Source organism: Melopsittacus undulatus, chromosome 5 (genome assembly GCF_012275295.1).
Source record: "Melopsittacus undulatus isolate bMelUnd1 chromosome 5, bMelUnd1.mat.Z, whole genome shotgun sequence".
In the NCBI taxonomy this organism is placed as follows: Eukaryota; Metazoa; Chordata; class Aves; order Psittaciformes; family Psittaculidae; genus Melopsittacus; species Melopsittacus undulatus.
This window is the reverse complement of record NC_047531.1, coordinates 77,370,104-77,381,861: the sequence shown is the minus strand read 5'-3', so window position 1 is coordinate 77,381,861 and position 11,758 is coordinate 77,370,104. Positions and strand designations below refer to the sequence as shown.

The 11,758-nt window shown below is 42.8% G+C and overlaps 1 pseudogene; it reads right to left on the bottom strand.

Annotated features, from left to right (window-relative positions):
• Positions 1 to 3,621: 3,621 nt before the first annotated feature.
• Positions 3,622 to 11,346, bottom strand: LOC117436236 (cyclin-dependent kinase inhibitor 1-like; annotated as a pseudogene).
• Positions 11,347 to 11,758: the final 412 nt, after the last annotated feature.

Sequence of the window (11,758 nt, the reverse complement as noted above, 5' to 3'; positions counted from 1 at the left end):
TGGAAAAATCTCAACTGCTGATTTCCCTAATGTATGCACTGGTCACACCATGGTATCAGCGGAAGCTACGCTGTGGCTGCTGAGTAACAAGTGGCCCTGAGTCATACACTTAGCTTATAGTCAAGAGAAGGGAAGGAGGAGGGCTCAGGTAGACACAGTTGTACTCACTTTTCAGCATGCCAAGGCTACAGTATGCTGTGGGCTCCTGCTGTAGTGTTCCTTTTCCTGTGCAATCCTCACATAGCTATACAAGGCTTTACACCAGTGCTGCTATTCTGTCTACTAATGCTCAAAGTCTGAACACATCCTCTTGCTTCTCATTGAAAAGAGTGGGGTTAGATGGACAGCCATAGTCACCTGCAGCCCATCAAAGCCACAGGTCAGCAAATAAACCCTCAGCAGCTTTGTTACAGGATTAGGCTTGGTATGTTCAATGCACTGTTTATGCCTAGGGAGCAAAGCAGATCAAAGCTTCAGTGTATTGCTTTTCCCATCAGGTCTGCTGCCTTGTTTTAAAGAATGGTTTAGACCCACCTATTATTAAACAAATATTATGATTACAGCTTTGCTACATGTGGGCTACATGTGGACTACATGGACTACAGCTATATGCTGACATATCCCCTTGTGCATACTGTGTTAAACAAAAAAGTGCAATTCACAATTGAAGAATATAATTAAACATTCCATGTTTCACTGTTTCTTCATCAGCATGGTAATGAAACACAGATATACTTTATCTACACTCTTGATGATGACGCTCAGACACTAATCAGAGGTTTGTTGTTATTTTTGGCTGTCACACAGAAAAACTATAGCAGAAACCATTTTTATTTTCTTTTAAAATCCATGTATGTGGAAAGGAGGCAGTGGCTTTGCAGAGCTAGCTGCTTGTCCATTTATTTGGTAGAGTAACTAAAAGGACTAGTGCAAAACATCTTCAACATGATCTAGTTGAAGATATCCCCGCTCATTTCAGGGGGTTGAACTAGGTGACCTTTGAAGGTCCACTCCAACCCAAACTGTTGTATAATTCTATGAAAACATCTCAACCTCAGTTCTTGTCTGGTGTAAGTTCCACCACAGTTCAGTGGAGCTGCAATATAGTGTACACCAGGGGAGGATTAGGCCCTCTGGTACAAGTATGAAATCCTCTAATTGCAAACACTGGCATGAAACCATTATCCCCCTAATATTTTTTTAGTTTTCTCATTCCCAATATTCTGTAATTTCAAAAACAATTGATAAAGGTATGATCAGCAAGCAGAAAGGCAATCAGCAGAAAACTCTTTCCTACCCTAGCCCTGTGCTCCCAGTCACAATCACAGCTAATTGAGATGCTATAAACAAGGACAGGACAAATGTTCAACCATGGTCTCCACCTTTTAGTCTGAATTTATTGAAATTCCACTCTAAGGCCATTGGTATTCAAACCTGTATTACTGACAGTTTAAACAGTTGTTTTATGAGTTCCTATGACCTTATAGTGTCCTGATTATGAGGCATAAAAATAATCCTTTCTTGTTTCTTAGGGACAGCAGCACATTGACCATCATTATTTTTCTAATGAAGAGAATCATCCCTTTTCCTCAGAAGAAAAAGACTCAGATAGAAGAAAAAGACTCAGATAGTTCATGATAACCTTGTGCAAGGCTGACGTTAGAGCTTTTATGCACAGGTCATGCCATCCCGGTCCAAAAGTAATTCTTCAAATAACCTTGCTGCAAACCAAAAAGGTGCACAGTGTCATTGGTCCGGTTTAAAATCACAAACACTTGGAGAAACAGTTGTGCAATTTTTCTTAATTAGAGAAAATCACCAGATTTTAAAAAGAAAAATAGACCATTCCATTTACAAGCAAAGTTTAAAATAAAACCAAATACACAAAATCCCAGTCCCACACCTTTCTGCTCTAACAGGCTGTCCTCGCCCACAAACATGCGGAAGGCCCTGTAAGCAGCAGTTGCCAGGCAGGTCCTCATTCTGCTTCATTTGGGTAAAACTCCCTTTGACATCAGCTAGAATAAGGTTTGCTTCTCACTAAATCAAAAGTTGAAGAGGGAAAAATCGCAACTCATGACTCTTACACGTAGCTGGAAATGGGCTCTGACACTGAATATCTTTATCTCAGCATACAGAAGCAGACTGGAATCACTGTCTTTTGCCTTTTGGGAGAAAACCAACTACTATTTATGTCTAAACACTTGTAGCTCTTAATGGGAAAAGAAACATGCTAAAACCCTCCTGATGTTGCATGCAATGCAGGGTGTATGATTTTTTACGTGACTGCTGCATACACCTGATGCACACACAAGAGCACGTTAATTTTTACTGCCCAAGAGAAACATTTGTTTAGATTTGAGACAAGAACCAGCAGCCCATCATCTGATATTGTTCTAAACTCCTGACATTTACAGAGCTCTTTCCAAACGAGTTCACTAAACACTGCATGCATCTTAAGGCCATATGCAGCAGTATAATTTAGAGTGTATATTTTATAGGTTCCTTTTGCTGGTTTACCCGCTGATTATTATGTGCTGTAAAATTTCAATTATCCCAACTAGTCAGGGGAATAAAAAAGGGAAATAAAAAGTAGGTGATGGAAAAGTATATGTTAACAAATGCCATAGAAAAGCAGTGCATGTAACACCCAGATTGCTGCACGTGTAACATTTCAGCGTTATTAATGTCCTTTCTCTTCTTATAGAAAGATTAGTATTATGAATAAACCCCACAAAGTGGCAACTGTCTTGCTTGTTCTTACTTCTTCTTACAAGCAGCAGGCATTTTAAAATGCCATGGACAAATACACAGCAAATTTTATCTTTGTTTTCACTGTGCAGACTCATAGACATACATGGAACAGCACAACGCAAATTAACGACTGGATCTGGCCCAGCTAAAACAGGAATGACTTGAAAGATACAGGAATGTATCTGCAAAATTCTCCCCATAAGTTTAACAATCTAATTCTTGTGTGTGGGGCAGACCCACAGGGCTAAAATGGCTGCTGATATAAATGGAAATGTTTCAAAGTAATTCCAGCTTTCTCCATTTACATCCCAGTGTTTGGCACCCAAGTGCTGCTAACTTATACCCTGAATAGCTGCTAGCACTAAAGTCTGTACCTGAAAACAACAAAACCAGAGAAAAGGCTGGGAATCTTTTCTGGTGTATCAAACCTGTAAAGCTGAGATGATATCTAGTAAGCTGGCCCTGCTAAAACCAATACAGAGAGTATGTGAAGACATGATAAAGTGCACTGTACAGTGACTTGTCCAAGCACATGATTACACATGCACTGTTGTTTTAACCATATACCGCTTTCGCATGTACAGTCATTTTTAATGCACTTTAAACTGCTCGCCTTAGATGTAGTGTCCAGACTTGCTAAGCAGCAGTTTTTAAGGCCAATAATTTCTCATCAAAGTGATTGCAGTTGATTTGATCTGACCTCATCCCAATGAAGGTATTTTCTGCTTTCACTGCTACTTTCAGAAATACATCTGTCTCTGTGTGATGCCCTTATTGTCTACAGCCTGTGCACATGGTTTCTGAAGGTTGAAGGAGCTTGGCAGATGTTTCCAACCTCTCTGGTGAAGAGCAATCCTCTCCTTGCTTTCAAGAAGCTGACTTCTTTGCAGCAGCTTGTATATTTGTTCTGACTTGCTTCTTTGCCGAGTAGTATTCTGGAGAACACCACATACACAGAGTTAGAGCTACAACACTGGTAATGGCCGCTTTCAAGAAACCTCTCAAACCTCGTTTTCACATTAAAGAAGACATTTAGACTTCTCTACGGCTCATGAATGAACAAAACTAATACCTTTAGCATGTTCCACATAAAGTTGTGTAATACCAAGCCAAACAAAGGAAATGTGCTGGCTTTCATCCAGTTGAGATCAAAAGACTTTGGACCTTCTTAGGCAAGCTGAGCAATGCGACATTTCACCCCAACTTTTAGATCCACTGCCTTGCAAACAGAAACAGTTTGGGTTTTTTTCCTTCCTTAAAAGTAATAAAAATACTCTGTAAAATAACATCAGAAGAACTATATATATGGGACATGTTATTTCTGTTTATTAGATCAAACTGCAGATTCAACGACGGCATAAAATCTTGTACAATGACTGAATTGTAGCTAATTCTTTGCTCAGAGAGAAAGCACTGTGGAACACGGGAGAACACCCATTACATTTTTATACATGCATGTGGTTAAATCTTTGTTTCAGGTACAAGTACAACCTTAACTACAGAACCATGATTACCATGCAGGAGTTTCCCTATGAATTCCTTCCCTGTCTCCCACCCTTGCAAAAGTATCCATACTTTTTCTCAGTTCATAGGGCAGAATTAGCTGAAATGGGAGCTAGATGATTATTTGTCTTTAATGCTCATGGGATTTACCTGGTATAATTTTTTTGTATTCATAGCAATTAATTTGCTCCAATTTCAGTTGAGGATGTGGGCTCCATAATATTTAAACCTGAGCTTTCTATACGGTCAAACTGACAACAACTATCAAGTCCTCGCAGCATAAAGTCTTACACTGATTTCAATGTAGAACATTACTGGCAGAATGGCTGGAATTCTGTAGGCTTTCACAGCCAAGTTTTTGCAATGAGATTCCTGCAGCCAGCTTCCTTAAGGATGCATCCGAATGTCACAGTTCAGTGGAGTACAGTGGTACCTGAGCTAGACCTAAGTTAGATTCCTGGAGCAGGACATGACCCCAAAGAGACTGTATTCTCCCAGGCAGAAGCATGCATTACTAACTCAGTAGAAAAGCAAATCTTGTTATTGCTAAAACCTGCTCTACTCTTTCAGTGGAACAGCCAAGGAAAGGAATAGCAGTAAGAAAAAAAACCTACATTACCAAAGGTAATCCTTACTACTTATTTCTTCCATTTAAAAGACTTCTATATAGGTGTCCATTTTATTCTGGGAAAAGAAATGCATTAGGAATTATGCCTAGTAGACAAAATTCAGAAAAGACATAAATAGTCAGTGTTCCCATTTCTGTCTGTGAAGAATTTTATCAAGAGCTCAGCTGCTCAGGTGCCCACATAATGGTGCTTCATTTCAAAACTGGCATAGGTGCTTTTAAGAGACAGAGGAATGCAAATTTCCCAGAGCCATATTTAGATGGTCTAGCCTCCATCTAAGATGCTAAATAGGGTCCATAGAAATTGGCTGGTTTGCCAAAGGGACTCTAAAGAGCACCTGTACTGGCATAAGTAAGATACTGACAAGGATGCTGCCTACAGCCTGCCAGTAGGAAAGCACAGGGGCATGTGAGGGAAAGATTTCTGTTGTTTAAATATAACTACCTAAATACCTGCTTTTCTTTACTGTTTTCTCCGCAGCCATCGTGCATGAACTATCTGCTTCAGAAGTAAGACCAGCTAGTAAAAACACAGGATTTTTACCAATTTTCTCTCTTTGACATTTTAGCAATTGAGGCCTGGATTTGTGAATGTCTCCCCAGAAAGCCAAGGTCTAAGTGTATCGGATTGAGGCAAGCTGAAAAGTTTGGAAGAGAAGGTGTTTAAAGAGCTGGTATGGTTCACTAACCTTGATTAGTGAATTTAGAATGAAACAAACAATAAGAAGAGAAAGAAATTGAAAGCTTATAGCCTGCATTGGAGCTGCTTTTTGATTTTGATCCCATAAAATAGATCAGAACCATCCAGGGTCTGCAATGAAAAAGAGAGAATGGAGATGGAGTATGTTTACATAAAAGGATTGATATATAAAAGGAAAAACCTACTTTCATACTGGTTTGCTCTCTGCATGTCTGAGAAGTCAAATGCAGCAGGAAAACCACTGCTCCTTCCACTCCGGAGGTGCCAATGTCCACAAAACCCCATAGCTGGTTTTTAATATATTGATATTTATTTAATGTACCACAGCTGTCTTTGAAAGTCTGCATTAAACGCACATTGTTGGATCTTCATGTAAAGCATTACAGTGATCTTGTTGACCAAAGCAGAACAAGATAACTAGGTTTAAATCCAACCTCAGATCCTAATCGTAAACTAACTTTTCATTAAGGGATGGCAAAGATGAGCGAAGGGGCAGAAGTGTGAGGTCAGACCATACCAGTAGATATAACTTTCCCTGGCCCAGCTTTGCCTGAGTTACTTCAATTGTGCCCAAAGGGACAAGGTTCCTGCAGGTAGAGGGAAACTTCTAATGTATCCTGGCCAAGAGGGGTTTGTGTGCATGTACCTCTGAGAGAAGCACTGAGAGAGGGACTGATCTCCAAGCCTCACTGAAAGAGAAGATTGCAAATTATTTTCCTGGCCCATCCTTACACCCAGAGTCCTTGGGGAAAAGGGCACTGGTTGTTAGGCTAAAGTGTTTTCCCTTATGAAAGACATGTGGGAAGGTGTTAAACTGTGCAGCGTGGTATTTTGGTTTCCACATCCCCTGATGAAATGCTTCTTGCCTGGGGAAAACAAAGCGGAAGAAAAATATCCCCTGGAAATATCTGCATAATTTACTCCCACACACCTAGTGAGAGATTTACAATTGAACAGCAGTTCCCTCAAACCATCACCACATTGTGCTCTGAATTACACTTCTGTACTCCTACCTGTAAATTATACTGTTAATTAGTTAATGGCTGTAAAGTGCTTTGGAGAAGAAAAGAGCACTCATTAAATAACATTGTTCTGTACTCCAGTGTGTAATGTTCCACTCTTCATTAATCTTCAACCTCTTCCTGAACATCTCGCTAGCAATTAATTTTCATACCCTCAAATAGCAAATTAGTCTATTGTCTGACTTAACTGAGATCAACATCACTGTGCAGAAATTGTTTCCTGAAACTGTAGCTTCAATTATCTTCTAGGCAATTTCAAGCTGGTGTCTCACATCAAATTCCCAACAGAAAATCCTTGGACTATGTCTTGAAAATCTCAGTCTTAGATAAACCAAACCCCCGATATGGACATGGGAGATCTAATATATGGGATTAGATAATTCAAACAAGCTCAAATCCCACTGAGAGGAGAAAATGAGATGCCAGATGTTCAGAAGACCTTAGCATGCAAGATACTGAGGACCTTATGCTGTATTTGCATATAGGATTACCTGAATAAGCTTTACTGCAAGAGATATCTGTACCATTTCCTGATGGAGCCAAGAAAGCACCAGAGCTTTGATTTTTCTCCATTGCTAACTGCTGGGGAACAGTGTGACTGTTCCCTGCCTCGCTACCTAATGAGTCAATAAAACTATGTGTTTTCATTGCTCATAGATTTTTTGAGACAAAAATTGCAGAATAAGAGATCTCTTCCTTGAATGGCAGGTAGGTCTGCAACTGTTTGCATATTTGGTGTCAACAGCAAGGGGTGGTCTTTTATGACTATGGGATCTTCTTTGGGGATCAAAGGTGCCTACAAAGCAAGGTGATCTTCCTGATCAAGTGGGGCAAAACCATCACAGGAATGACAGGGGAGGGCAGTGAGGAACCACAGCAGGTTTTGCACATAATGTGAGGGAACTTTGCCTTGGGACCAAACAATGAGCTGGCTGGAGCTGCTAGGTCATACTCAGAGAGCAGACCAATGGAGGTGATGCTGTGGTGGGTGTACACCACAGACCACCAGATCAGAAAGAAGGAGATGGCTCCTTCTTCAGACAATGGGAAGAAGCCATCCCAGAGGAGACAAGGCTCAGGGGATTTTATCCATGTGTATAAATATCTGATGGCAGGATACAGAGCCAGAGCCAGACTTCTTTGTGGTATCCAGTGAAAGGGCAAGAGGATATGGGCACAAGTTGAAATTTAGGAAATGCCATTAATAGAACCCCCAAAATGCACAGCTTTTCACAATGTGGGTGTGTGAAAACTGGCACTGACTGCCCAGAGAGGTTGTGGCCTCTCCATCCTCACAGCTATTCAATCCTTGCTGGTCATGGCCCTGCACAACATGCTCTAGCTGACCTTGCTTTGAGCTGAGGTTGGACTAGGTGATCCTCAGAGGTACCTACCAGCATCAGTGGTGCTGCAGCTCCGTGGGAAGCCACAGTCCTTCTTTTCCTTTACATCAGTGAGGAACAAAGTACCTGATTTCTGGTGATGTGCATGGAGTTTATGTGGAGACAAAAAACGGGAATGATTTGCAGCACAGCTTTCCCAAGGCATATTTGCTTTTTGTGAGTGAAATAATCTACTTTGAATTGCTTAATTATTGGCAATAAAAGAAACCACAAGGGAAATGATGGACAGGGGTGGAGCAGTTGATGTCATCTACCTGGACTTGTGCAAAGCATTAGACACTGTCCCACACGACATCCTTGTCTCTAAATTGGAGAGACATCAATTTGATAGGTGGACCACTCAGTGGATAAAGAACTGACTGGATGGCCGCACACAAAGAGTTGTGGTCAACGGTTCAATGTCCGGCTGGAGACCAGTAAGGAGGGGTGTCCCTCAGGGATCAGCGTTGGGACCGGTCTTGTTTAATAGTTTTGTCGCTGACATGGACAGTGGGATTGAGTGCGCCCTCAGCAAGTTTGCCAATGACACCAAGCTGTGTGGTTCTGTTGATACGCTGAAGGGAAGGAATGCCATCCAGAGGGACCTTGACACACTTGTGAGGTGGACTGATGCCAACCTCATGAAGTTTAACCATGCCAAGTGCAAGGTCCTACACCTGGGTCAGGGCAATCCCAGGCACAGCTACAGGAAATTCAGTGCAGCCCTGTGGAGAAGGACTTGGGGGTGTTAGTCAATGAGAAACTCAAAATGAGACAGCTTCCGTGTGTGTTTGCAGCCCAGAAAGCCAACCACATTCTGGGCTGCATCAAGAGGAGTGTGACCAGAAGGTCAAAGGAGGTGATCCTGCCCCTCTACTCTGCTCTTGTGAGACCTCACTTGGAGTATTGTGTGTAGTTCTGGTGTCCTCAACATAAAAAGGACATGGAACTGTTGGAACAAGTCCAGAGGAGGCCACGAGGATGATCAGGGGACTGGAGCACCTCCCGTATGAAGACAGGCTGAGAAAGTTGGGGCTGTTCAGCCTGGAGAAGAGAAGGCTGCGTGGAGACCTCATAGCAGCCTTCCAGTATCTGAAGGGGGCCTACAGGGATGCTAGTGAGGTACTCTTCATTAGGGACTGTGGTGATAGGACAAGGGGTAACAGGTTCAGACTTAAACAGGGGAAGTTTAGATTACATATAAGGAAGAAGTTCTTTACTGTTAGGGTTTTGAGGCACTAGAATGGGTTGCCCAGGGAATTTGTGAATGCTCCATCCCTGGCAGTGTTCAAGACCAGGTTGGATGAAGCCTTGGGTGATATGGTTTAGTGGGAGGTGTTCCCACCCATGGCAGGGGGGTTGGAACTGGATGATCTTGAGGTCCTTTCCAACCCTATCTATTCTATGATACTATGATTCTATGAGTTTCAAAAACCTAAAGCTCTTTTATGGGTGCTGAAACCCACTCCTGGCAGCAAGTCCTGGTGAGCAGCATTTGAAAACTTAACTCTGTCTGCCACCTGGCCAAGTTTAAGATTGATTTGCCCTTAAAATTCCTGGATGCCTTCACTGAGTATAATATCCAAGCTGAAGTTAGCAGGAGACCTGGCTGCTTTCTCTGGTTTCTGATCTTTCTCCAGCTTAGCTGGCTGAAAGATGTTCCTTAAGGCACTTGGGAAAGGGTGTCCACAGCCAAACCTATAAGGAAGCAAAACCCCCAAAACTCCCATCTGATGAACAACCCTGTTTTGATTGAGAAATCACCTCACTACTTGTCTTAGACTACCTTTTTAAACATCCCAACTCTCCTCCTGCACGAAGCAGTTGGTATCTTATTGCTCTGTAACAAGTCCTAAGCAGACCCCTGGAGCCAGGAGGGGGGTTATGGCACAGCATGTTTTTAAAACACAAGCCCCATGCCCATTGATTCATAGTGTCTCTTCCTCGTCTTACACGTGCTTCTTTGAAGGACTGCACTTTCTTAAAGCAAAATTGGCTTATGGACCCACTGGAGAGTTTCTAAGCAGCTACAGGGACTGGGTTTGTTCATCCGAGCCACAACAGGGTCTCACACATCTATCAAAGATGCATGTCTTCTTTTCTTCCCTTCTGAGAGACTCTTGCTACTGTTTCCTTGGAAGTTTTGGGTTTCCCAGGCAGTGCCACCTGGGCAAATTGGTGACTCTGGTCCTCCCTGCCCAAGGAGTTCGAGTGCTGCAATCATCCCCACGCATCTCCCACCACACAGCTGTGGTGGAAGGGGGGCACCTTGTGGCCTTCAGGCTCTTCCGTGCAGGGGACTGTCCTCTGGCATGTCCTGAGGGAAACAGAAGTTCCACTTCTGCTAGGCGCCTTCAATGCTGTTCTGCAACATATGCTGGAAGTCCTGGGCCAAAGAGGTTCCTGCAAGCAGCAGTCATCTTGCCTGGCCTCCTCTCCATCTTTTACCCCTGGTGCCACTCTCCACTGATTCCCTGCCAAGGACAGAAAGACCATCAGCCACCCTTTGCACACTCAGTTTAGTAGGCACTGCATACTCCACAGGGTGTGTGTCCTAGGTACTTTTGGTCCTACTACAGGGAATCTTGGTTTATTTTGAAATAAATTCATTCTGGTCTTCAGTCCAGAATGGGAATTCCCATCTATGGGTCTTAGTTATAGAAGGCTGGGGAAGGATGAAAAGCCCTCATCTCTTTTGTGCTTCCTCATTTCAGTGTACATTGAGTAAGTTTTGCCCTAGGGGACCAGAGACACATGAGGAAGTGGACAACATCCCTTGGGGCAGTGCAGCAAAAGACAGAAAGCACAGAGGCGGTACCTGGGGGAAACAACAAGTATCCCTTAAACAAGGAAGGGGCCTGAAAAGGAAGACTTCCAAGGCAGCAAAGGCTGAGGGAAACCGGTAAAACAGAAGACATGCTTAATTTTACAATGGAGGTGGTATCTCCTGACTACTCTTACCAGCATTTGTTTTGCAGTGACAGCCAAGTTGGAAGATAAAGATGATCAGAGCAATTGTCTGATTCTTGACTGACATTTTAATTCACTTTTCTTGAAGCAATTGCCTGAGAAATGGTCCCAGTCGCAGTCATAAACACCGTCTTTCCTACAATGGCAAATCCCATACAAACACAAGTAGGTGGATTTTCCACTTGGTAGGTTGGTATGGGGACAGAAGGGATGGGGTGTGCACCCTCCTCTGGCAAGTAAGGTGGGGACACAGCAAGGCAGAGAAGAGATAGCAGGCATTTTGCAGATATTATAGGCCAGAAGGGCATAAATGTAACCTTCACCTACTAACTCCTGAACGAGGTCTTTAATTTTTGGGAGAGCTTAAAAGTACATCTCAGAGGTCATTCCATTCTTTCTTTCTTGATTCACAAAACTCAGCCCCTCTCACAAGCTGTTATGCATTGCAGTTAACAGGCTAAAAGGAAACCTCAGAGTGACATTAGCAAAGAGCCACATTGTGGATTTGTTGTGCTACTGAATTCCGAAGGACAGAAAGAGTTTGGGAACCAAGTTGAGATAGGTCAACTTGTGATTTGTCTACAGACCACGCAGGCATAACAGCAGAAGAACTCCTGCAGCACCTCAAGCTCTGGGCTTCTCCAGCATCCCAAAGGGTGCTTCAGTCACAGCAGACACAAAACTAGACGCAACTAGCATAATCAGCCCCCACATACTATCTTTGCAAGGTTCTATCTAATCCACCTGAATTCTGAGCATCCCAAGTACCTACTCTGGGAACGTCACTTGGTGGCTTCAG